This window comes from Rhinopithecus roxellana, chromosome 14, assembly GCF_007565055.1.
Source record: "Rhinopithecus roxellana isolate Shanxi Qingling chromosome 14, ASM756505v1, whole genome shotgun sequence".
In the NCBI taxonomy this organism is placed as follows: Eukaryota; Metazoa; Chordata; class Mammalia; order Primates; family Cercopithecidae; genus Rhinopithecus; species Rhinopithecus roxellana.
The window spans coordinates 127,428,842-127,452,303 of NC_044562.1; the positions used below are offsets into that span (position 1 = coordinate 127,428,842).

Here is a 23,462-nt window from a genome sequence, read left to right on the forward strand (position 1 = left end):
TGTCTGGGCCTTGGCTTGTCAGAGTCTGGAATTTCACCCTAACATTTCATTTAGGGGTGGCTGGTATCCTTAAATTTTTATTTTAGCTGTATCACAAAATAACAATCATAGAATGATTATAACAATGATGTACTGACAACTACCATTTGTTGAGTCCTATGTCATATGATGTACTTTATGTACTTTGTCTCTAATTACTATGGAGATTGACTTACCTACCTAAAATGAAGCCCATTTCTCTTTCAGGATGCATCCTCCTGTTGAACCGTGGTGTTTAAGAGATGTTTTTCAGAATTGTTGCAGACAGAGGTGGGTTCCTGTCTCCTTCTACAATTACTTGCTGAATATCCTTGAGTGAGGGTTAACTGCCATAAAAATAACTTGCCAAAAGTTAATTTTCCTTATACATAAGTGATTATTTTAGTCTGTTCAAGCTGCTATAACAAAATGCCATAGGCAGAGATTAGTTACTCATGGTCCTAGAGGCTGGAAGTACAAAGTCAAGGCATTGGTAGATTTGGAGTCTGGTGAGGGTCTGCTTCCTGGATCATAGATGGCTGTCTTTTTCTGTGTCTTCACATGGTAAAGGGGGTGAGGAATGTTTCTGGGGTCTCTTTTATAAGGTTGCTTGCACTTTTAAATGAGGGTCCCACGTTGTTGCCAAGTGTACAAAAATAGCAGAAAAGCTAAAATCAAAATGTTGGACCAAGATTAGATACAGGAAAAGATGTAGACAGCATATAAAAACAAGTATGTAGAGTCATGAATGGCTCAAAGTCAGACACAACACCATCACAAATAACAGTCTAAACATTGGCCATTTCTGGGATGTCTTCCGCAGATTAATCTCACCCATTGCATACAGATGCTTCCATTTTATCTTAACATTTCGAGGTGATTCATTTTATTCTGAGGACATATGAGCCATTCGTTTTCTTCCACAGCTGCACCAACATACACACACACTCGAACATTAGTCTCATCCAAAATTATATACACAAACAGACTGAAGCTGGGGATACAGTCAGTCAGCCAGAAGTTGTTTGGTAAATCATCTATTCATTTGGAAGAAAAGTAAAGTTAGATCCCTATCTCAAGCTACTGAATAAACAAAATTAAAACTCCAAAATATAAACATTAAAGAAAAAACTATAAACATACCAGAGATGATACTTCAAGTTAGAGCAGCCGAAAAAGGTGGACAAATCCTCTCCCCACAAAACAAATATAAAAGTAAAAAGTTGTTTTGCTCACTTCAGCAGCACCTGAACTAAAATTGCAACAATACAGAGAAGATCAGCATGGCCCCTGCACGAGGATGACACACAAATTCACAAAGTGTTTCATTTTAAAAATAAGTATAAAACTGTTTAAACAAGCATTTTAGGACTGGAAATCAACCAAAAGCAAATAATAAACTAAAAAGGGTATATTCATGAAATCTGCCCAAATGTCATATAAGAACAGCAGAAGTCTGAACTTACTGATTATTTCCTCCTGTCATCTCACATCTATAGATATAGATAGATTAGTAGAAATTATCCTTTCTGCAGCCAGGCGAGGTGGTTCATGTCTGTAATCCCTGCAGTTTGGGAGGTCAAAGCGGGTGGACCACCTGAGGTCAGGAGTTCGAGACTAGCCTGGCCAACATGATGAAACCCCATCTCTAATAAAAAGACAAAAATTAGCAAGGATGGTAGTGGGCGCCTGTAATCCCAGCTACTTGGGAGGCTGAGGCAGGAGAATCACTTGAATTCATGAGGCGGAGGTTGTAGTGAGCCAAGATAGCATCACTGCACTACTGCAGCCTGGACAAGAAGAGCAAAACTCTACCTCAAAAAAAAAAGAAGAAAAAAAAGAAAGAAAGAAATTATCCTTTCTGAAGAACATGGAGAAAAATGAACAGAGCCTCAGAGACCTCTGGGACAATATCAAGCATACAAACATATGTATAATAGGAGTCCTGAAGGGAAGGAGAGCAGAAAAAAGGTTAAACAAATTTTTTTGAAGAAATAATGCCCTGAAAACTTCCTAACTATGCTGAAAAACATTAATCAGCAGGTTCAAGAAGCCCCACAAACCTATGTAAGAAAAACACAAAGAGATTTGCCCATCACAGTTAAATTGCTAAAAGCCAAAGACAATTTAAAAATCTTGAATGCAGTAAGAGAAACATAACTCCCATGAACAGAAGAACAACAACATATTTAACAGCTGAGTTTCCATCAGAATAAGCGGAGGCCAAAAGGCAGTAGAACAACATATTCAAAAGACCCAAAGAAAAAAGTGTTAACCAATATGTCCAGCAAAATATCTTTCAAAAATGAAGGTAAAATAAATTCATTCAAAGATATACAAAAACAGGCCGGGCACGGCAGCTCATGCCTGTAATCCGAGCACTTTGGGAGGCCGAGGCAGGTGGATCACTTGAGCTCAGGAGTTTGAGATCAGCCTGGCCAACATGGTGAAACCCTATCTCTACAAAAAATACAAAAATTAGCCGGGCATGGTGGCAGTCACCTGTAGTCCCAGCTACTCTGGAGGCTGAGGCACAAGAATCACTTGAACTCCAGAGGTGGAGGTTGCAGTGAGCCAAGATCGTGCCACTGCACTCTAGCCTGGGAGACAGAGCAAGATTCTGCCTCAAAAGAAAGATGAACAAAAACAGAATCTGTAGCTAGCAGAACTGTCCCATAAGAAATGCTAAAGGAAGACTTTCAGGTTAAAAGAAAATGATACCAGAAAGTGAATCCACAGAAAGAAATGAAGAGCAATGGAAATGATAAATATGTGAGTTAACATAAAAGGCTGTATGAACAGGTTTTTTTCTCTTTTTTAATATGAGTTTGTTTTAAATGTTCTGTTTAAATATATATAAGTTCATATGACATATAAATATATATACATTTGTTAATATAAAATAGTTTAAAATGTTTTTTAAAATATTATATGATTGCATAAGGCAATAACTATATCACTGTTCTGTTGGATTTATGGCATATATAGGTATAATAAATATGGCATTAATGGCACAAAGAATGGGGAAATGGAGCTATATTACAACAAAGTTGTTAAATTTTTCAAAATTCCCAGTATTAAGCTAAAGTAGATTGTGATAAGATATATATTATAATCTCTAGAGTAACCACAAAGAAAATTAAATTTCAAAATGGTCAGTAAAATAACTTAGGACTTAAAATGTCTCACCTAAAAAAAAAAAAAAAAAGATGTGTTTAACACAAGAGAAGGCAGCAAAATAGGATGGGGAAAAAAGACATGGGACATACAAAAACAAATAGTAAAATGGCAGATGTAAATCCAATCATATCAATAATTAAATTAAATGTAATGGATTAAATGCTACAATCAAAAGGCAGTCATTATCAACATGTACAAAAAAGCAAGTTCCAACTACAGTCATGTGCTACATCATGACATTTCAGTCAATGACAGGCCGCATATAGGATGGTGGCCCCATAGGATTATAAAGAAGCTAAACAATTTCTATTGCCTAGTGACATCATATCTGTGGTAATGTTGCAGCATAAAGCATTACTCGAGTCTGTGGTGATGCTGCTGTAAACAAATCTACTACCAGTCATACAAAAGTATAGCCCACATAATTATAGTGCAGTCTCTAATACCTGATAATGATAATAACTGACTGTGCTACTGGTTTATATATATACTGTACTATACCTTTTTGTTGTTTTGTTATTTTAGGGTACACACCTACTTTTTTTTTTAAGTTAACTGTAAAGCAGCCTCAGGCAGGTCCTTCAGGAGATATTCCCGAAGAAATTATTGCTATCATAGGAAGTGACAGCTCCGTCCATGTTACTGACTCTGAAGACCTTCCAGTGGGACAAGATGTGGAGGTGAGAAACAGTGATATTGATGATCCTGACCCTCCCTGTAGAGCCCCAGACTAATGTGTGTGTTTGTCTCTCCATTTTTAACAAAGAAGTTTGAAAACTAGGAAAAAAATTACAAATTTTAAAAATTAAAAAAATGGAATAAGGATACAAAGAAAGAGAATACTTTTGTACAGCTGTACAATATGTGCTTTAAGCTAAGTGTTATTAAAAAAAAGTCAAAAAGTTAAAATATTAAAAAGGGTATAGGCTGGGTGCCGTGGCTCATGCCTGTAATCCCAGCACTTTGGGAGGCTGAGGTCGGTGGATCATGAGGTCAGAAGATCGAGACCATCCTGACCGACATGGTGAAACCCTGTCTCTACTAAAAATACAAAAATTAGCTGGGCGTGACAGCACGTGCCGGTAATCCCAGCTACTCGGGAGGCTGAGGCAAGAGAATCACTTGAACCCAGGAGGCGGAGGTTGCAGTGAGCCAAGATTGTACCACTGCACTCCAGCCTGGCAACAGAGCTAGACTCTGTCTTAAAAAAAAAAAAAAAAAAAAAAAAGTATAAAGTAAAAATTATATTGTGCTAAGGTTATTTTATTATTGAAGAAAGAAAACTATTTTTTAATAAATTAAGTGTAGCCTAAGTGTACAGCGTGTATGAAGTCTGCAATAGGGTACAGTAATGTCCCAGGCATTCACATTCAATCACCATTCACTCACTGACTCACCCATAGCAACTTCTGGTCCTACAAGTTCCATTCATGGTAAGCTCCCTACACAGGTGTTACATTTTTTATCTTTTATATCATATTTTTACTGTATCTCTTCTATGTTTAGAAATGCTTATATAACCAACTAGTTATGATATGATTATGTTACAACTTCCTGCAGTGTTGAGTACAGTAACATGCTGTACGGATTTGTACCTAGGATCACTAGGTTATACCATATAGCCGAGGTGTGTAGTAGGCTATACCATCTGGGTTTCTGGAAAGGTACATTTCTCAAAACATATCCCCGTTGTTAACTGACACAGAACTACATAAGCTGTCTTCAAGAAAAGCACTTTTAATTCAAAGACACAAGTAGTTACAAAGTAAAAGAATGGGGAAAATACAGCTGGCTCATGCCTGTAATCCCTGCATTTTGGGAGGCCCAGGTGGACGGATCACTTGAAGTCGGGAGTTCGAGACCAGCCTGGCCAATATGGTAAAACCCCAACTCTACTAAAAATACAAAAATTAGCTAGTCATGGTGGTGCACACCTGTAATCCCCACTACTCAGGAGGCTGCGGCAAGAGAATCGCTTGAACCTGGGAGGCAGAGGTTGCAGTGAGCCGAGATTGCACCGGTGCACTCCAGCCTGGCGACAGAGAGAGACTCTGTCAAAAAGAAAAAAAAAAAAGAAAGAATGGAGAAAATATATATAAGTCATACAAAATGTTACCATAAGGAAGTTAAAGTACCTATGTTAATATCAGAAAAAAAAATAGAATTTAAAACAAGAAATATTGCTAGGGATAAATAGCAACAACATTTCATAATGATAAAAGTATCAAAACATCAGAAAGATAAAACAATTGTAAAGACATAGGCATTGAATAACACATACATGCAGCAAAACACTGACAGAATGGAAAGGAGAAATGCGCAATTTAGTAATTATAATCAGAAATTTCAAGTCCCTTCTCTAAGCAACTAGTAGAATGGCTAGACATAAAATGAATAAGGATATATAAATCTTGCACAACTGTCAACCAACTTTACCCAAGTAACATATAGAATGCTCCCACCCAACAGCAGGGTACACAATCCTTTCACGTCCACATGGAACATTTTCCAGGATAGAGCCCTCGCTGGATCACAAAACAAGTCTCAATAAACTTAAAAGGACTGAAGTCATCTGAAGTATGTCCTCCAACCCTGATGGAACTAAATTGAAAATTAACAACAGAAAGAAATTTGGTAAACCCTCAAACATTTGAAAAACATACTTCTGAATAACCATGGAGGCCGGGAGTGGTGGCTCACGCCTGTAATACCAACAATTTGGGAGGCTGAGGCGGGTAGATTACCTGAGGTCAGGAACTCAAGACCAGCCTGGCTAACATGGTGAAACCCCGTATCTACTAAAAATACAAAAATTAGCCAGCATGGTGGCACGCACCTGTAGTCGCAGCTACTTAGGAGGCTGAGGCAGGAGAATTACTTGAACCTGGGAGGCAGAGGTTGCAGTGAGTTGAGATTGAGCCACTGCACTCCAGCCTGGGTGACAGAGTGAGACTCCATCTGTAAAACCCCATATCTACTAAAAATACAAAAATTAGCCAGCATGGTGGCACGCGCCTGTAGTCGCAGCTACTCAGGTGGCTGAGGCAGAAGAATCACTTGAACCTGGGAGGTGGATGTTGCAGTGAGCCGAGATCGTGCCATTGCATTCCTGCCTAGGCGACAAGAGTAAAATGCCATCCCCCGAAAAAATAAAATAATAAATAAATAAATAATTGAATAACCACGGGTCAAAGAAAAAATCATAAGGTTAATTAGAAAATATTCCAAACTGAATGAACTGAAAACCACTGAAATTTAGGAGGGTAGCTAATGCAAGGCCTGGAAGAAAGTTTATAGCTTTAAATGCTTAAATTAGAAGGAAGAAAGATCTATAATCCATAATCTAATCTTTCACTTCAAAAAGGTAGAAAAAGAAGGGCAAAATATACCCAAAGTAAATGGAAGGAAACAATAGCGATCAAAATACAAATCAATAAAATAAAAACAATAAGGAAGAAAGTCAAAAGCTGATTATTTGAAAAGAGAAATATAATTGGTAAAATTTGTGCTAGACTGACAAAGAAGAAAAGAAATAAGACATACATTACCAAAATCAGGAATGAAAAGAGAATGTAACTACTGACCCTACGGAAAGAATTTTAAGGGAATATTATGAACCACTTTATGCCAGTAAATTATACAACATTGATGAAATGTATAAATTCCAAGAAAGACAAAAATTACCAAAACTGACTCAGTCAGAAATTTAAAATCTGAAGAGACTGATAACAAACAAGAAATTGAATTAGAAACTTAAAATCTTCATACACACAAACACGCAGAAAAAGTCTAGGCCCAGATGACTTTACTGGTAAATCGTATCCAATATTTAAGGAAGAAATCTTGCCAATCCTACACAAACTCTTCAGAAAATCGGTGTACTTGTTTATGAGGGCTGCCATAACAAAGTACACTATGTGGCTTAAACTACGGAAATTTATTGTCTCACAGTTCTAGAGGCTACAAGTCCAAGACCAAGGTGTGGGTAGGCTGGTTCCTTCCAAGGACTGTGAGGGAAGGGTCTGTTCCAGGCGTCTTCCATTGGCTTGCAGAGTCATCTTCTGCCTGTCTTCACATTGTCTCCCCTCTGTGTCTGTGTCCAAATTTCCCCTTCTTATAAGCACACCAGTCGTATCGGATTGGGACCTACCCTAAAGACCTCATTTTAACTTGATTGCCTCTATAAAAACCTTATCCCCAAATAAAAACACATTCGGAGGCTCTGGTGCTTAGCATTTTAACATCTACATTTGGGGAGGAGAGCACAATCCAACCCATACCAATATGTGAGGAGGAAATATTTCCCAACTCATTTGACGAGGCCAGTGTCGTTACCTGGATACCAACACAATACAAAGTTGTCGGAAGTAGGAAAAGCTATCGACTAAAATCTCGCATAAAAATAGATGCAAAACCTCTTAAAAATAATACGAGCAAACTGAATATATAAACATATATTTTTAAGTACACACCATGACAAAGTGGGAATTAGCTCAAGAAAGTAAGGTTAGATTAGCATCTGAAAATATATTAATATTGCATACCATATTAATAGAATAAAGAATAAAAATCACATGATCATCTCAATAGATACAGGAAAATCATTTGATAAAATCCATGATAAAATAAAAAGAACTTTCCACAAAGTAGAAAAAAGCAGAACTTCTTCAACCTTATAAAGAGCTTTTCTCAAGAAACCTATACCTATGTGATATTTGATGGTGAAAGATCCAAGGGATCAGAAACAAGACAAGCATGTCCATTCTTAACACTTCTATTGAAAAGTTTACTGAAAGTTATAGCCAGGAATAGGCCCAAAAAAAAAAAAAAAATAATAATAATAGAAGGCATCCAGACTGGGAAAAAAAGAAATAAAACTGTCAATCACAGAAGACGTGTGTAGAAAATCTGGTGGAATCTATTTTTAAAAACCTGCTAGAGCTAATGAGTAAGGTTAGAAAGGTTGCAGGACATAAAACCAATATAAAAAATCAATTGTATTTTTATATGCTAGCAATGAACAATCTAAAATGATATTAAGGAAAAAATTGCACTCACAATACAATAAAAAATAATAAAACACTTGGGAAAATATTAACAAAAGAAGTGTAAGACTCATACACAGAGAACTTTGAAACAATATTTTGTGAAGGTATAAATAAATGGAGAAACATGTTATGTTCCTAGGTTGGAAAACTCAGTGTTGTTGAGATGGCAATTCTAACCAAATTTATCTACAAATTCAAATGCAATCCCTACCAAAATTCCAGTTAGGATTTTGTAGAAATTAGCAAGTTGATTTCAAAATATATATTAAGATGCAAAGGATATAGACTAGCCAATGTAAGTTTCAAAAAACCCCACAATTCATATTACTTTATATCAAAATTTACTGTAAAACTAGAGTAATCAATTCAGGGTGGTATTGGCATAAGGACAGACATGTTGGTCAATAGAACAGGATAGAGAGTACAAAAATAAACCTTTACATTTATGGACAATTGATTTTTGACAAGAGTACAAAGGCAATACCTGTAGAAAAGACAGGTTTTTTTTTCAACAGATAATGTTTATTAATATGGTTTGGCTGTGTCCCCACATAAATTTCATCTTGAATTATAGCTTTCATAATCCCCATGTGTCATGGGAGGGACCCGGTGGGAGGTAATTTAATCATGGGGCGGTTACCCTCATGCTGATCTCATGATAGTGAGTAAGTTCTCATGAGATTCGGTGGTTTTATAAGGGCCCTTTCCCCCTTGTGCTCTGCACTTCTTCTTGCTGCCACCATGTGAAGAAGGATGTGTTTGCTTCCCCTTCTACCATGATTGTAAGTTTCCTGAGGCCTCCCCAGCCATGCTGAACTTTGAGTAAATTAAATCTCTTTCCATTATAAATTACTAATCTTGGGTATGTCTTTATTAGCAGCGTGAGAATGGACTAATAAACTTATAGAATTGAATTGCTATAAAATAAATGACTTTAGGCCTTTATCTCACACCATAGAGAAACTTATTATTTTTTGCCTTTTTTATTTGTATTTTTATTTACTATTTTTTATTTCAATAGTTGAAATTTCCAATAGTTGCATGGATGAATTGTATAGTGATGAAGTCTGAGATTTTAGTGCAACTGTCACCTGTTGTACCCAATATGTAGCTTTTTATCACTTGCCCTCCCTCCTACCCTCCCCCTTCTGAGTCTTCAGAGTTCATTATATCACTCTGTATGCCTTTGCATACCCATAGCTTAACTCCCACTTGTGAGAACATGCAATATTTGGCTTTTTATTCCTGAGTTACTTCATCAAAGTTGCTGCAGAAGACATTATTTGATTCTTGTTTATGGCTGAGTAGTATTCATGGCGTATATATACCTTATTTTCCTTATCCACTTATTGGTCGATGAGCACTTAGGTTAGTTCCTTATCTTTGCAGTTGTGAATTGTGCTGCAATGAATAAATGCATGCAGGTGTCTTTTTTATAATGACTTTTTTTCCTTTGGGTAGATACTCAGAATTGGGATTGTTGGATCGAAAGGTAGCTCTACTTTTAGTTTTTTAAGAAATCTCCACACTGTTTTCCATAGAGGTTGTACTAATTTACATTCCCACCAGCAGAGATACACAAAAATTAATTTAAATGGACCATAAGCTTCAATGTAAGAACTAAAACTATAAAACTTCTTTAAAAGATAGAAGAAAAATCTTTGTGACCTTGAATTAGGCAAAAAAAGATTTTTAGATTTGACATCAAAAATATGATTCATAAAAGAAAATATTGATATATTATACTTCAACAAAATTTAAAACTTTAGTTCTTCAAAAGATAGCATTAAGAAAGTAAACAGATAAACCATACACTTGGAGAAAATATTTGCAAATTATTTATTTGATCAAGGATTTATATACAGATAATGCAAAGAATTTGTACAGCTCAATAGTTTGAAGCTAATTAAAAATGTGTAAAGGATTTTAGTAGACATATCACCTAAGAAGATATATGGATGGCTAACAAACACATGAAAAATGTTCAAAATAATTAATCATTAGGGAAATGCAACTAAAACCACAATAACATACACTCAGCTCAAACCCACTAAAATGCCTATAATTAAGAGACTGACAGTACTAAATATTGACAAGTATGTGTTAGTAAGATTTTAAAATGGCATAGTCACTTTGGAAAATAGTTTGGAAGTATGTTAAAAAGTTAAACCTGTACCTATACTTAAGAAATCATCCATCAATTTCATTCCTAAGTTTCTAGGAAGAGAATTGAAGGTGTATGTCTACCTAAAAACGTACATGGGAGTGTTTGAAGCCACATTATTCATAAGTAAAAACTGAAAGTCATTCAAATATTCATTAACTGGTATATAGATAAAGTAAATGTAGTAGATCTGTACAATGGAATGCTACTCAGCAATACAAAAGAAACAAACTACTGGTATTTCCACATGAATAAACCTCAAATGTATTATGCTAAATGAAAAAAAAACAGACACAGAAGGCGACATATTGTACAGTTCCAATTGTACAAAATTTCTAGAAAAAACAAATCTATAGAAATAAAAAGCAGATCAGTGGTTGCTTGAGGCTGAAGGTGAGCATGAGAAAGAACTGCAAATGGATACAAGGGCATTTTATGAGTTGAAGAAAATGTCATTAAACTAGATGGTGTTGATGGTTGCATCACTCTCTACATTTACAAAAGTAATTAAACTGTGCATTTATCTTGGGTGAATTGTGTGCATGTAAATTGTAGCTCCATAAAGCTACTACAATTAAAAATGAAAAAGTACTAGAAGAGAAATAGAAAAATTAATATATGTTTATTAAATACTGTAGAAGCAAATGATGTGGGAATGAACCCAAAAAGATAAAAATAACATTTCAAAGAAATAACTGACAATTACTAAACCTTGGAAGAGCAGGGTAAAAGACAGGAAGGAATAAAAAAGCATGAGTTTTTGCATCAGAAGTCAGTAGACTGAGCCGCTCTAAGGAGGGTATAAAATATTACTAACAAGTTTGGTTGAGTTTAAGGTATCTGATAGGCACCTGGAAATGCAACCCCGGAGATCAGACTAATGTCAGTTTGAAGGAGATACATTTGGGAATCATCCACAGAGTTGAAATCATGGGAGTGAGAGAGACCATCATGACAGTGAGTGTTAAGAACAAGCAAGACAGGACAGAATCTTCTAGAAAACACACACCTATGGAGCCTGAGGAGCAGAGTTAGAACAGACATATCTGAGGAACTACAAAAAAGAAAGAAAGAAAGTCTACAATGCCTTCATGAGATACATATTTTGTTTTTTATTTTTTAAAGTTTCATTTCCCTTTTATTTGTCATAAATGACAGTATTTCAATGTTTTTTAATGGCTGAGTAGTATTCCATTGTATATAGAGAGCACATTCTGTTTATCCATGCATCTGTTGATAGACACTTAGATTGATTGCATTATCTTGGCTATTGTGAACAGTGTTGCTGTAAACACAGGAATGCAGATATCTGTTTAACACATTGATTTATTCTGGTTACATATCCAGTAGTGGGATTGTTAGATCATCTGGTAGTAGTGTTTTTAATTTTTCAGGAACCTCCATAATGTTTTTCATAATGGCTAGACTGATTTCCATTCCCACTAATGGTATGTAAGGGATCCCTTTTCCATATCCTTTCCATCGCTTGTTATCTTTTGTCTTTTTGATAAAAGTCATTCTAGCTGGAGAGAGGTAATATCTCATTGCAGTTTTCATGTGCATTATCTGATGATTACTTGATCTTAGCCAAAAGGCCAAGAAGTGATCTCTCTGATGAGTAGTGATGTTGAGCATTTTTTTTTCCATGTACCTGTTGGCTATTTGTATATCTTCTTTGCAAAATGTCAAAGAGATCTCTTGCTGAATTTTAAAATCAGGTTATCTGTTTTTGCTGTTGAGTTGCTTGAGTTCCTTACATATTTTGGACGTTAATCTCTTATGAAATATATAGTTTGGCAGAGCGTGGTGACTCGCACATGTAATCCTAGCATTTTGGGAGGCCAAGGCAAGTGGATCACCTGAAGTCAGGAGTTTGAGACCAACCTGGCCAACATGGTGAAACCCCGTCTCTCTCAAAAATACAAAAATTAGCTGGGCATGGCGGCACGCACATGTAATCCCCGCTACTCGGAAGGTTGAGGCAGGAGAATCGCTTGAACCCGGGAGGCGGACGTTGCAGTGAGCCAAGATTATGCCATTGCACTCTAGCCTGGGGGACAAGGGTGAAACTCCATCTCAAAAGAATAAAATAAAATACATAGTTTGCAAAAATGTTCTCCCATTCTGTAGGTTGTCTCTTAACACCATTGTTTCCTTTGCTGTGCAAAAGCTCTTCAGTTTGATGTAATCCCATTTGTCCATTTTTTGCTTTCACTGCCTGTGCTTTTGAGGTAAATTATTGCCCAGACCAATGTCACAGAGCTTTCCCCTGTGTTTTCTTCTAACAGTTTCATAGTTTTGGAGGCTTAAATTTAAGGCTTTAATCCATTTAGAGTTGTTTTTTTTATATGGAGAGAGGTAAGTATCTAGTTTCAACCTTATGCGTGTGGCTATCCAGTTTTCCCAACACCATTTATTAAAAAGACTGTCTTTTGTCCATTGTGTGCTCATGGCACCTTTATCAAAAATCAATTTACTGGCCAGGTGCAGTGGCTCACACCTATAATCTCAGTAGTTTGGGAGGCTAAGGCAGGCAGATGACTTGAGCTCAGAAGTTCGAGACCAGCCTGGCCAACATGGTGAAACCTCATCTCTACTAAAATGACAAAAATTATCTGGGTGCGGTGGTGTGTGCTTGTGATCCCAGCTACTCGAGAGGCTGAGGCACGAGAATCACTTGAACCTGGGAGGCAGAGGTTGCATTGAGCCAAGATCACGTCATTGTACTCCAGCCTGGGCAACAGAGTGAGACTCTGTCTGAAAAAAAAAAAAAAAAAAAGATATTAACTCTGATCCATGAACATGGAATGCTTTTCCATTTGTTTGTGACACCTATGATTTATTTCAGTAGTGTTTTTAGTGTTTTGTAGTTCTCCTTGTAGAGAATTTTCACCTCCTTGGTTAGATGTATTCTTAGGTTATATTTTTATAGCGATTGTAAATGGAGGCCAGGCGTGGTGGCTCACGCCTGTAATCCCTGCACTTTGGGAGGCCAAGGCGGGTGGATCACCTGAGGTCAGGAGTTCAAGACCAGCCTGGCCAACATGATGAAACCCTGTCAGTAATAAAAATACAAAAAATTAGCTGGGCGTGGTAATGCACACCTGTAATCCCAGCTACTCAGGAGGCTGAGGCAGGAGAATTGCTTGAACCCTGGAGGCAGAGGTTGCAGTGAGCTGAGATTGTGCCACTGCACTCCAGCCTGGGCAACAAGGTGAAAACTCCGTCTCAAAAAAAGAAAAAAGAAATTTCTAAGAAACAGAGGAGGAGGAGTACATGAGAACGATGGAAGAGTTTGAAAATGAGAAAGGCATGAAGAAGGAAGTAGAAGGAATAGGAAAAAGGAAGACAATAGAAGAGATACAGAGAAAAAATTAAAAGGCAGATGGAGAATTTTATATGGGGCTTAGTTGACATTTCCTGGGTACTATCCCCATCATGGGAGGATTCTCTGCCCCACATCCCTGTCTCCACCCTGCTTCCCCATGCCAAGCCTGCCCTTCCTTTTTGCAACATCAGCCCTCTTCCTGTGTCTGTGCCCCTCAAGACCAAGAATCCACAGCACCTTCCTGTGGGTGGTAGAGGAGAGGGAGGACGTCTTCCTGGGACAGAGACAAGAAGCTCTGGCCAAAGACTGCTCAGATTTTAAAGAGATGCAAGTTTTCAACACAGTCATCAAAAACTCAGTTATTTAATGCAACACATACTTCTGTACTGGATTTTTTGCTATAAGAGACATTATATTGGAAAGCTGAAGAAATTTGAATATGGATGGTATTAATGTTTCAGTGTCAATTTCCCAATTTTAGTGGTTGTATTCTCGTTATGTAAGAGAATACCCCTCTTTGTGGAAGATATTAAAGTATTTGGAGTGATGGAGAATCATGGGGACAACTTCCTCTCAAGCAGTCCAGGGGATAAATATTCTTTGTACTATACTTGCAACTTTTCTAGAAATTTAAAATTGTTTCAAAAATTTTTAGAAGTTGTATATTAATGGGTAGGGTGGTTTCATACTAGCTTTTGGTTTATGGGTTAGTAGGACCAAATAGAACAAAATGGGAAACAGAGGGAAGTATCATGTGTTTCCTAGCCCTGGTTCTGGTAGAACTCCAGGTTACATAAGACTGGAAGTCACTCTGTTTGCCTTGTGAAATGTAAACAAAAGCATTATACTCACACACTGTAATAATGTGCTTTCCTCATCCTAGCTAACAGCAGGACTCCAGTCATCAAACCAAATAAGCCCAGTCGATTGCACTGAGAAAGTTCGCTCCCACCAAGAAGAGGCAATTTAAGTAATTAGCCAGTCTTTATGGCCCTGATCATCTTCCAGGCTCAGCGGGGTGGGAGGGAGCACATGGCTATAGTGCAATAAAAACAATTCTTCATTTTTACATTCTCTTCTCCTAACTCAAACTTTCAAAACATGCCCAGAGAGGACACTTTTCCTCAGTGTCTCTTGGTGCTTCAGATGGGACAGGGCTGATGGCTAAGCCAAACCAGCACATACTGAGAAGGTTTTGTTCCATTTTGAGTTTTGATTGTTTGTTTCAAAATAAAACCAGTTTTATTGTTTTTCCAGATTATAAAAGTAATCCATTCTTGTTATTAAAACAAATGAAGACAAATAAGGGTAGCTAGAAAGTAGAAAGTTAAAACTATTCATAATCTTCCCAATCAGAGAGAGTTATGGATCATATTTTAGTGTATTATCCTTCAAGTTTATATAATTGTAAATAAAAACATGTGTAAGATTTGAATATGTCCCTGAAATTTCATGTATTGGAAACTGAATTCCCAAATTTATACATTGATTGGAGGTGGCACCCTTAGGAGATAATTAGGATTAGAGAAGGTTATTAGATGATGGAACTGGTGGCTTTATTAGAAGAAGAGAGACTTGAGCTGCTATGCACACTTTTTTCATGTCATATGATACCCTCTGACATGTTATGACACAGCAAGAAGGCCTCACCAGATGCCAACACCATGCTCTTGGATTTCCCAGCCTCCAGAACCATGATATGAATAACGTACTTTTCTTTATAAATTACCCAATCTGTGGTATTTTGTTACAGCAGCAGAAAATGGACTAAGACAATATGATTATATTAAGCAAGCTGTGTTAGAGTCATTGTAATTTTTACTTTCTCTTCCAGTATTATGAGCATCTTTATATGTTAATAAATATAAATCTGTGACATCATATCATATAAAAGCCTTTGCTCAGCTCAGACAACCCAGTAGAAAAATGGGCAAAGGACTTAAGCAGCCCAGGCATGTTGGCTCACACCTATAGTCCCAACATTTTGGGAGACTAAGGTAGGCGGATTGCTTGAGCCCAGGAGTTCAAGACCAGTCTGGGCAACATGGCAAAACCCTGTCTCTACAAAAAATACAAAAATTAGCCAGGTGTGGTGGTGCATGCCTGTAGTCCCAGCTACTTGCAAGGCTGAGGTGGGAGGATCACTTGAGCCCAGGAGATTGAGGCTGCAGTGAACCATGATCACACCACTGCACTCCAGCCTGGGTAACAGGGCAAGACCCCGTCTCGAAAAAAAAAGAAAAAAAAAAAAAAAAAAAAGAGTTAAACAGTTTTTTGGGGGAAATGCTCAGTATGCATTAAAAGAATGTTCAGCTTCATTAGTCATCAGGGAAATTCAAATTAAAACCACAATGTAATACTACTACATGTACACCAAAATAGCCAAAATGAGAGAAACAGATAAAAGCACATGTTGGCAAGACTGTGAAGCAGTTAGAACTCTCATACTCTTCTGGTGGGCAGGTAAACTGGTACTACCACTTTGGAAAGCTGTTTGACAGTATCTAGAAAAGCTAAACATATGTGCAGATGGTCCTTGACTTGTGATGATTCAACTTATAATTTTTAAACTTTACAATGGTGCAAAAGTTATAGAGTAGAAGGCATATTTTTGTTTTATTTTGTTTTGTTTTGAGATGGAATCTCGCTCTGTCACCCAGGCTGGAGTCCAACGGCATGATCTCGGCTCACTGCAACTTCCATCTCCTGGGTTCAAGTGATTCTCCTGCCTCAGCCTCCCTAGTAGCTGGGATTACATGTGCCCACCACCATGCCTGGCTAATCTTTAGATGAGGTTTTTAGAAGTAGAGTTTCTCCATGTTGGTCAGGCTGGTCTTGAACTCCTGACCTCAGGTGATCTGCCCACCTCAGCCTCCAAAAGTGCTGGGATTATAGGTGTCATTTCCACCCAGCTGGAAGCATACTTTGAATTTTGATATTTTCCTGGGCTAGTGATATGCAGGACAGTACTCTCTGATGATGCTGGGCAGTGCAGGGAGCAACAGCTCCCAGTCAGGCACATAATCATAAGGATAACCAACTGATACTGTGTGGTGTACTGCATTGCCAGATGATTTTGACCTGCTGTAGGCTAATATAAGGTTTTCTGAGCACATTTAAGGTAGGCTAGGCTAGGCTACGGTGTTCTGCAGATTAAGTGTATTAAATGTATTTTCAATTTAATAATATTTTCAACTTACGATGGGTTTATTGGCATATAATTCCATTGTAAGTCAAGGAACATTTCTATATGTATAGTTCAGCAATTGTATTCCTAGATATATAAACAAAAGAAGTGCATATACGTATTGACTAAAAGATAGGTAAAAGAATGTCCGTGGCCTCACTAATCATAATATCCCCAAATTCGAAACAACCAAATGTCCATCTATAGAAGAACAGAAAATACATTGTGGAGAATGAATGGATTAAAACTGTGCATAACAACATGATTGACTCACATTCATAATGTTGAACACAAATTTGTGAAAGTTACACACTGTATAATCCATGTACATGAACATCAAGAGGGAGCAAACTAATCTACGGTGCAGGAGGTCAGGAGAGAGGTTACTCTTCACCGCAGCTGGGGAAACTGCAGGAGGTACATGAACACTTCTCAGATAAGGTAAAGTTCTCATTCTTGATCTGCATGCTGGATATACGGGTTTATTCACTAAGTGAAAATTTATCAAGCTGTACACTTAGGATCTGTGTATTTTTTCTGTATGTAATATGCTGTTAAATATACCACACGTAGTAATACTACTAATAAAATTAACTGATTAATTCTTAAAATCTGGAATCTATAGGGTTACATTTAAATATTTTTCTCACAGTCAAATTGTAGAAATTTCCTAATTTGTAGGGTAAAAAAAAAAATATCCAAACTGCATACAATATTCATGGCATTTTAACTTTTAACCACTTTCAACTATTTTGACCTATATCTACCTGTCTCCTCTCAATATGTTGTCCTCTGATAGATAGTAAACACCACCCACAAACATCCATGGGTCCATGAGTCACCCAAAGGGCTAGAACAGTGGTTCTTACCAAAAGGTACAACAAAATCACCTGAAGCTCTTGTACATCTAGACAAGCACAAGCTAGGTTGATCTTAACTGCATATTGTTCATGTTAAAGATTGCCACCCAGACTCCACCTCAGAGCTGAGACACTCGTCTTCATCTTCCCAGCTGCTGGGAGTGTTGCTTGCTGAGAACTAACAGCCAGTTCCTCCCCAGAAATTGCTCTCTGCAAAAGAAAGCTGCTGGCTCAAGATTTTGCTTCTCACAGGAGGCAGCCCACATCTAATGACTGGTCCATACAGCAATAAAAATTCTGGCCTCCCGGCCTCAACAGGCAATCCCAGCTCCAGGGTGCCCCATGACTTTACGGAAGCTTCTGTTGCAACATCGCAGTTTTCAAATTTACCCTGTATCCAGCCCTTCTCCCTTTACTTCCTCTCAGGTTTGTGTTTGAGACTACTCCCCACAAACATCCTGCATGCAAATCTCCATTTCACAGTTTGTTTCCTGGGGAACCTGCCCGAAGACATTCACTTATGAGGACACATTCAAAATACATGTCACATAATTGAGGCTAATGTTGTTCAGGAGAGGCTTTATGAAGAAAGTGATATTTAAGGTTACAAAAAAAGATGATGATATTGGAGAAAGCAATGTAAAGCTTACCAGATGAGGAAGCCCAGGAATGCATACGGTGAGAAGCTGAGAGATGAGCAAAGTAAGTGGAGGGACCACTGTGAAGGTCGCCTAACCAGAGCAGGAGATGGCTTTATTGGAAAATAGAGACCCAGGTTATAAACCAATCACAGGGCTGTGGGAGGGGGAAAAAAAGCCTTAGCAGGAAATGTGTTTTTGTATAATGGGAACACTTTGTTGATGTTTCAGCAAGTGATCGCAAAGGAAAAGCTGTTTTTAGATAAATCTAGCATCAGTGTGCAAGTCTGATTGCAGGGGGCATTGGCAGTCTGAAGATCCGAATGGCAGATGGGGCCGCAATCCTGAGGAAAGGTGTGACTCACTTTGGAACTAGCTCACAGCATAGACACGAGAACTAACTTCCCGTATTTGAAGGACCATCAAAAGAAAGAAGAGTCGGCCTTGCTCAGTGGGGCAACACTGAGCTCTTAGGGAAGCAACATAGTGAAATGCAAAGAAATGTGAAACCAGAGAGCTATCCACCTATGATGGGACTTCTCTTTGGCAGAGGTGAGTTCACATCTCTGGAGATTTTAATCAAAAGGTGATATGGTTTCTTATCAAAGGTAAGAGGACCCTAGCAACGAATGGAAGGTAGAAGTAGAGTTCCTTTAACCTTTCAAGACTTCTGCAAAAATAAAAGAAAAAAAGCTTTAACTCCACCAAGAAATATTTAGCTACATTTTGGTGACCTTTGGAGACATGGGGTGCAGAAATGTGGTCAAATAGCCTCCAAGTTTTCAAACCCAGAGGATGGAATGCAGTTGGTAAAACTGGTCCAACAGGAAAGTTTAACAACTGGGAATTTTTCTAAACAATAAAGCAAACAATCTGATTTTACTTTGAGTTAAAGTGGAAAGGATGCATGTGGTGCCTTGTGCCAACCACAAGACAGGAGCCACAAAGTAGGTTGTATGCCTCACTTTCCTGCAAAGCTCATTCCCATTTTTCAAAATGGAGCTTCTCCCGCCACCTGGCTCTCAGAAGCTCCATTCCCTCATAGCTCCTGCACTGCCAGAGAAGAAAAGGATCCCTAGCAGCAGCAAACCAAGGCTTCAAAGTTCCCTAATGGTTTCTTTGCCCTCACTGCTGCATGCCACAAAAAGACCATGCTATGAAAAGACCAACATCTCCAAGCGTAGCTGTAGATGACTTTCCTTTCACTTCTAGTTAAAACTGAACTTACTTATTCTTTGTCTTCTAAAGAAGCCATTCATTTGTTGAGAACTTTTCTGGTGTCTGGTTCTGGAATTTGTCTTTTAGATGACAATTTTTTTTCTCTAGAGTTAGACAAAGACTCCATGGCATTTTATTATATTTATAGTGTATTTTTATTATAGTTATATAATCAGTGTTTTTCTTTTTAATGGAATTCTTTTTCAAGTTTGATTTTTTTTCTTTTTTTCTTTTCTTTTCTTTTTTGTTGTTGTTTGTTTTTTGAGACAGGGTTTCACTCTGTCAGCTACGCTGGAGTGTAGTGGCGTGATCTCAGCTCACTGCAACCTCCACCTCCTGAGTTCAAGCCATTCTCCTACCTTAGCCTCCGGAGTAGCTGGGACTAAAGGTAGGCATCACCATGCCTGGCTAATTTTTGTATTTTTTTGTAGAGACAGGTTTCACCATGTTGGTTAGGCTGGTCTCCAACTGCTGACCTCAAGTGATCCACCCACCTTGGCCTCCCAAATGCTGGGATTACAGGCGTGAGCTACCATGCCCAGCCCCGAATTTGATTTTATTATACCAACATTATCTTCTCCCCCTCCCACAGTTCCCCAAACACTTCTCTACACACTCTGGTCAGGCACAGTTTCCCACTTGTGGAGTTGATATTTGGGGCTCGTACTGGAAGGAGGATAAAAACAGAAGGAGTTTGGCCTGCTTCCTTCACACAGCACTCCTCCATCTTCCACACATGCGGCATTTGTTCTCACAGTGCGTGTCAGAATGGCGTGCCAGCACCGGCCTTTGGTCTAGCATACAGAGAAAGGATGGTACACGTGGTGACCATTGTCGGTTTGCAGATTTCCTGCTGCATGCTCACATGTCTAGAACCAGTTTTGCTACTATTACACCGCTAACCACAGAAGCCAGAAAAGGAAAATACCTTTCTTTTTTTTTTTTTTAGACCAAGTCTCGCTCTGTCGCCCAGGCTGGAGTGCAGTGGCCGGATCTCACCGCAAGCACCGCTAACCACAGAAGCCAGAAAAGGAAAATACCTTTTTTTTTTTTTTTTTTTTTTTTTTTAGACCGAGTCTCGCTCTGTCGCCCAGGCTGGAGTGCAGTGGCCGGATCTCAGCTCACTGCAAGCTCCGCCTCCCGGGTTTACGCCATTCTCCTGCCTCAGCCTCCCGAGTAGCTGGGACTACAGGCGCCCCCCACCTCACCCGGCTAGTTTTTTGTATTTTTTAGTGGAGATGGGGTTTCACCGTATTAGCCAGGATGGTCTCGATCTCCTGACCTCGTGATCCACTCTTCTCGGCCTCCCAAAGTGCTGGGATTACAGGCTTGAGCCACCGTGCCCGGCCGAGCACAGAGCTTCAACTGGAACAAAATATGTGTGCAACACTCATGACTATGTGACTGTTTTATCCCCACTGCTTTCTTTTCTGCAGAAGGTTCTTTCTAAATTTTAACGTATATTTGTCCAATTGTTTGGTAATGCATGTCCATGTTTTCAGAAACAGTGAATCAAATCTGAACTGGAACAGCTCTCCCTCACTTACCTCCTGCACCCAGCAGCTGCCTCGTTGTGGGAATGCCCCATCCTTGGCGTCTTAAAATTTGCAGAGCCTCTTTACTTGTACATAAGACATGTGCATATACAGAGCAAAAATTCTGCATGACCTCACTTACGTGTGGACTCTAAAAACGTCACACTCACAGAAGTGGAGAGTAGAATGATGGTTACCAGAGGCTGGAGGGAGGGGCGGGCAGGGAAAGGGAAGAGGTTGATCAATGGGTACAAAGTTATTATCAGTTAGAAGGATTAAGTTCTGGTGCTCTATTGCACTGCATGGTGACTATAGTTAATACTAATGTATTGTATATTTCAAAAGACCTGAAGGAGAGAATTTTAAGTGTTCTCACCACAAAGAAATGGTAACTACTGGAGGTGATGGATATGCTAATTAGCCTGGTTGTATCATTCCCCAGTGTTTATGTGTATCAAAACATCACATTTTATCCCATAAATGCATGCAATTATTTTTTAAGTAAAAACTTTTTAAAACTTAGGCCAGGCGTGGTGGCTCATGCCTGTAATCCCAGCACTTTGGGAGGCTGAGGAGGGTGGATCATTTGAGGTCAGGAGTTCGAAACCAGCCTGACCAACTTAGGGAAACCCCCTCTGTACTAAAAATACAAAAATTAGCTGGGCGTGGTGGTACGTGCCTGTAATCCTAGCTACTCAGGAGGCTGAGGCGGGAGAATCACTTGAACCCAGGAGGCAGAGGTTTCGGTAAGCCGAGATCGTGCCACTGCACTCCAGCTTGAGCGACAGAGCACAGGCTCTGTCTCAAAAAAAAAAATCTAAAAACTTCAAAAGTAAATATGTGTCTTATTGTCCCAAATGTTTCACACACCAAAAAGCCATTCTGTTCTAAACCTTGTTTTTCTTTTCATTGAACAATATTTTTTGGAGAGCTTTCCAAAGCAGCACATATAGACATTCATTTTTTTTTTTTTGTAGCCCTATAGTATTTTATTTTTGCACAATTTATTTCAAAGCCTAAAAAAAAAAAAGTTGCAGTGAATTACCTTACACATCTATCTTTTGCTTTGTATCTATAGAATAAATTCCTAGAAATAGAATTGGGAGGGATATACATTTGTAATAAGTATCACCAAATTGTCCTCTGTAGGCTTTGGCTTATCACTTTATAACATAAAAAATTTCTATAATATATAATCTTACCTCATACCATATGAAAAATTAACTCAAAATGAAACGAAGGCATAAATGTAAGAGAATACAGAGGGATACATCCTTATGATCTTAGGTTTGGCAATAGATTCTTTGTTCTGAGAATGCCAACTCCCTCACAGTGTCAGAAGCTCAAGCAACAAGAGAAAAACATAGATGAAATGAATTTCAACAAAATTTTAAACTTTTGTGCACTGAAGAACTCTATCAAAAAAGAGAAACGACAACCCACAGAATCAGGGAATATGTTTGCCAACTGTATGTGTCTGTTCAGGGTCTGTCTAATGTCCTGTGGTTTCACAGATTCTTTTTTTATTTTTTATTTTTTTTTTGAGACGGAGTCTCACTCTGTTGCCCAGGCTGGAGTGCAGTGGTGCGATCTCAGCTCACTGAAATCTCCGCCTCCCATATTCAAGTGATTCTCCTGCCTCAGCCTCCTAGTTAGCTGGGATTACAGGCACACGCCACCACACCTGGCTAATTTCTGTATTTTTAGTAGAGGTGGGGTTTCGCCATTTTGACCAGGCTAGTCTCAAACTCCTGACCTCAAGTGATCTGCCCGCCTTGGCCTCCCAAAGTGCTGGGATTACAGGCGTGAGCCACCACACCTGACCTGAGATTCTTTACGTCTATTTGGCATCTAGTAACTGCAAGGCCAGCAGACAAGTGTTTACCTCTCTCCTTCAAGAAGGGGCACTCCTCTCCAAGGATGGGGCATTCCCACAGCGAGGCAAGCCTGGGTGCGGGAGGCAAGTGAGGGAGTGTTATTCCCGTCCACATTTGATTCACTGTTTTCAAAAACATGGAAATTCATTATCAAACAACTGGACAAATATACGTCAACTTGACTAGAATTCTCCTGTCATGTGCAGACAGGCTGATCCAACTCTGTGCCTCCACCTGCCTTCTGTATAACTCTCACACACCAAACCAATATTTCCCTTATCCTAAATCATCCCAAGGCCAGGTTCCAGGCAACTAGAGACCACCCCTATAGCCCAGGCTCACCCGTGTTATTCAAAGTAGCCAGTCCTAAACTGACAGCCCAGCCCAGCCTCGCCTTTCCTGCAGAAAC

The 23,462-nt window shown here is 38.7% G+C and overlaps 1 non-coding gene across 1 annotated transcript; it reads left to right on the forward strand.

Annotated features, from left to right (window-relative positions):
• Positions 1 to 1,246: 1,246 nt before the first annotated feature.
• LOC115893445 lies at positions 1,247 to 1,353 on the forward strand. Its single transcript, XR_004053441.1, has one exon. It is a non-coding gene; the product is annotated as a U6 spliceosomal RNA (small nuclear RNA).
• The last annotated feature ends 22,109 nt before the right edge of the window (positions 1,354 to 23,462 follow it).